Genomic DNA, 4,850 nt, shown 5'->3' on the forward strand with positions numbered 1-4,850 from the left:
GTCACCATCAGTTCGATTTGCTGTTAATCGTGCAGTTTTTTTTTGTTTTTTTTTTTTTTTTAACTCAGTGTCAGGCCAACCTAAATAGATTCGCTTTCAGCGAATGTAAACCATGGAATGTAAACCATGATGGAGAAGAGGATGACGGAGTGGAAGGGAGAAAGGAGAAAAGAAGAAACAACAAACTCAAGTACAGGATGTAGAAGACTAGAATAGTAAGCAAAGAAGATCACTTGTTGAGGGGAGAACAAGAGGCCCAGCAGCCAGAGACTTAGCAGAACCGCCATGTGCCCCGAACAGTGCTCTCTCACTGTGCTGCCTGGGCACTAGCTCACTGGTGAGGCTTTCCTCTTCTGACATTCCCACACATCTTTACAAACATCCCTTGTCACTAAAGGTAACCTAAATGTCTCTGTTCCTTGCAACTAAAAGAGCGCAATGGAACAGGTGTGGTGGCTCACGCCTGTAATCCCAGCACTTTGGGAGGCTGAAGTGGGTGGATCACGAGGTCAGGAGTTCGAGACCAGCCTGGCTAACATGGTGAAACCCTGTCGCTACCAAAAATACAAAAATTAGCTTGGTGTGGTGGTGCACGCCTGTGGTCCCAGCTACTTGGGAGACTGAGGCAGGAGAATGGCTTGAACTTTGGAGGTGGAGATTACAGTGAGCTGAGATTGTGCCATTGCACTCCAGCCTGGGTGACAGAGCAAGACTCCATCTTAAAAAAAAAAAAAAAAAAAAAAAAAGCACAATGTATTTCTAGCCATGAAATTTTTAGCCATTTCAGTATCATAAAGGGCAGTTACCCTATTCTTTTAGAAAACATTTCCCAATATCACACTAAATACCAGGCTGAAAAAACTGTTGCTAAAAAGAACTGAGTAATCTAAAGAAGCATGCAGTTTGTCCTCAGAGCCTCACACTTCCTCTTTCAGTGCATCTTCCCCTCCAGTCTCCGTACTTCCTCCACCACACACCAAAGTCCAGTGACTTCTTGCTGCTTCTCAGAAGCCCAGAGTCCTCCTACTTGGAGAATACCAAAAACTTCCCTAGCTCACAAGGCTTCAGCTGAAGGCGTCTCTCCATCCTTATCTTTCCTCAACATCTAGGTCAATGGTTCTGTATTCCGTAGCAGATGCTCTTAGATGACTCTGGGTAATGATAGATGAACAAATTGAACGAATTAATTTATTGACATCAGTATTTGATAACCATTTTGGGGCGGACACTCCTAGATATTTTGGCATTCAAACAGTTCTTAACTAGCAGAACCAATGTGTCCAATGGTGACACTGGAGGTCTTGACAAGAAAGGATACAATAAGATACTTTGCCCTGGGCAAAAAGGTCTTTTGGGTGCCTTTCAAATCATGGTATGATGGCTCATTTTTCAAAAGGCAGGACATACCTTATATAGTTACCACAAACTAGCAGCCAACAGATATGTTTTGTTCAGCCAGCAGAGAGAATTCCATTTTTATTGGTTCTAGGCAGGGCATGTAGTCTTAAGTTTTAAGTATCTGTATTTAATGTGATTATCTTGAATGCCAATACTAGATTTCTAGAGCGGAACAGTTTTTTTTTGTTGTTTGTTTTTGTTTTTTTACTTACAGCAAATTATTTAGCCAGCTCTTATCTCTGGAGCTATGCAATGAGACCCAGATGTACATGTAGGCTGCACATGTCATCCTATATGTAATGGTGTCTACTGTAAGTGAGGACACCCTACAAAATGAATCTGGGCATTTATATAGAAGAAAGGGCCAACTTTCCCCTCCCTCTCTGAGAAATGACGAGAAATCCTTTGTTCCCTGGTGTAAACACATTCTCCTTGGGAACAGAAAGAAAGATTCTGGGCGCTTAGCTTTTGGAATGTAAATAAATTTCCCCACTGGAAAGATGAGACTAGGGTCTCTGGCTTTACATCCCAGGAGATGTCTCCATGGTCCTGGATGTTTAATTCTTCCTTGAAATGAAAATACATGTGTCTTTGGGGAGGTAAATTTCTCTGGCATTCTCACTAATCACTTCAAAGTTAATGCCAGGCTTGTCCTTTTAGCTCAGATTCCAAGATTCAGTAAAATGGGCTCAGAAAACCCTAACTGTTCAGAAATGTAAAAATATTATCTCTATGGCCCACAGTTCCACAGTTGAACCACACACTTACATCTCAACTGTCTTACATTCTGCAGCTTGATTTTTGTTACCTTTTTGGTTCTAACATGTAGGCATTTGTCAATGATGGGATTTAGAACACGCTACCTGAAAATATGGTACTCCGGCATTTGGAGAAACAGCAGAACTGAGAAGGTGACTCTCTGACTTTTTCCCACACTTCTCCCCTGAAGCAGGTTATAAAAGAAACCTCGGGGCCGGGTGCAGTGGCTCATGCCTGTAATCCTAGCACTTTAGGAGGCCGAGGTGAGTGGATCACCCGAGGTCAGGAGTTCAAGACCAACCTGGCCAACATGGTGAAACCCCGTCTCTACTAAAAATACAAAAATTAGCCAGGTGTAGTGGTGCACACCTGTAATCCCAGCTACTCAGGAGGCTGAGGAAGGAGCATCTCTTGAACCTGGGAGGCAGAGGTTGCAGTGAGACGAGATCCCACCACCACATTTCAGCCTGTGCGATGGGAGCTAGACTCCATCTCAAAAAAAAAGAAATTCATGGGCCTTTGTCTGAAGGAGGTCACAAGGCAACATTACAGAGTGCACTTTCTATATCAGGAAGGAAGGAATTTTTTTTTTTTATCTCTGATGACACAGGGACACAGAGAAGTAGCTCAGAAGCATGCTTGCTAAATTCCCTTCATTTTATGACCATGGGATCACAGCCTTTTGTCTTCCAAGCACACTTCTGCATGGCTGCCCACTCTTTATCAAAACTCAGTATAAAAAAACACTTACATTAAATACATTTATATGCACTTCTCTTGTTAATCTGTCTTTTGTTATAGGTGCCTTGGCCATGAACCTAACAATGGGTGAGGAAAGAATCTCTTCTCCCCTATATCATCAAGTTATAACAACCAATACTTTGGTCAAAGAACGTATACTTGCTAACATCTAGACCTTTAAAAAGAGAATTGAAATACACTCCGTTTGTGTGAATGAAAAATTTATAATATGTCTTTTCAGACAGGAAATCATTCAAAAATGAAAATGTAATTTCTTACTACTCCAAATTATATAGAGGATAATTGTATCTGCATGGAAATGTGTCATCTGAGAAATGGGTTCATTTTGTCACAGAAATCCTAGTTGCTGGTTAGGAGTGAGCAAGACAGTCTTTGGTCAGTCAGGCATTTTGTGAGTGAGACTGTGCAGCACTGTGATCAAGCCTGAAGCCCCTGAGGCTGGACTGCCTGCGTTCAGGGCTCCCACCACCAATGCTTCATCATGTGATCTAGGACAAGGGACTTGTCTTCTCTCTGCCTCAGTTTCCGTACTTGTAAAGTGGAGATAGAATAATGTATAGCGCATAGGATCTTCGTGAAGGTGAAATGAGATAGTTATGAAAAATCTGTAGTCCTCTGCCTGACAAGTAACATTAGCTGTGTTATTAGATGAATGTTAGCTGTGTTATTAGATAAGTGTTAGCTGTGTTATTATTTGCTACATCACCTCCCTGCTCCTCTGTGATTTAAAGAGAGCTTATTCTCTAATAGCAAATGGTAGAAAGAGAGAGGGAGAGATTTGTAAACTAAAAAGGGCATCACAGTTTTATTTCTTTGACTTGTAATGGAAGTTTGGACCAGCTCTGGCAAGAATGCCACAGGGAGCAGAGAGTTCTACTCAAAGTGGTGGGGAGTGGTTAGAAAATTTTTTAGAGTAGGAGGAGACCTTTGAACTGAATCTTGAAACCACTTTCTACTCTCACTTTGGGCTCCTAGAAACCACCAAATAGTGGTAGAGAAAATAAAACAGACATTTTTAGAAAGTGTGTATTTTCCTATCGACTAATAAGCAATGACTGTATTTTTGAAAAGCGTGTTTACAGCTTTCAATTCCAATAATTGCATGTGACAAATCTAAGCATGGTCAGCTTGTGCTTCTCCTGGCTTTGCCTTTTATTAGCTCCTGCACTGGCCAGCCACAGTTATTGTACCTCCATCCTATTCCTTAGTCATTTGTGGTTAAGTGTATCAGCAGTCTGATAGAAGACTGTAAGAGCTTACTTATTAAGATCAAGATAGAATGAGGGCAACACTATTCCTTAGGCCAAAGCAGGGAGGAACAATTTAACTGGGACCCATCTGAGGACATAAGCGTATGTTTTAGAAAACTACACCAAAAAGGAATAGTTAGGATGGAAACATGACAAAAATGTGGAGTTCAGGGAAACAAAATTGTTTAGTGTGTTCCCAGCAGCATCCAAGAGAAAGGATATCTTTTCCTGATAATGCACATGTCTAGTCCCTTTGTCAGGGAATGCAGGGGTTAATTAAGAGTATGAGAAGCCTGGCTGGGTGCAGTGACTCCCAGCACTTTGGGAGGCCAAGGCAGGAGGCTTACTTCAGGCTAGGAGTTTAAGACCAGCCTGAGCAACATAGAGAGACAACGTCTCTACAAAAAATAAAAAATAGCCAGATATGGTGGCATGCAACTGTAGTCCTAGCTACTGTGGAGGTTGAGGTGGGGTGATTTTTTGAGGCCAGGAGTTCAAGGTTACAGTGAGCCATGACAGCACCACTGCACTCCAGCCTGGGCAACAAAGTGAGACCCTATCTCTAAAAAGAAAAAAAAAAAAAAGTATGGGAAACCAGACTCACTGGGTTCAAATCCCAGCCCCATTATTTAATAGCTTTAGAACATTGGGTAAGTTATTATATCTCTGTTTGCCGCACTT

The sequence above is a fragment of the Macaca nemestrina genome, chromosome 5 (genome assembly GCF_043159975.1).
Source record: "Macaca nemestrina isolate mMacNem1 chromosome 5, mMacNem.hap1, whole genome shotgun sequence".
NCBI classification, from domain to species: domain Eukaryota; kingdom Metazoa; phylum Chordata; class Mammalia; order Primates; family Cercopithecidae; genus Macaca; species Macaca nemestrina.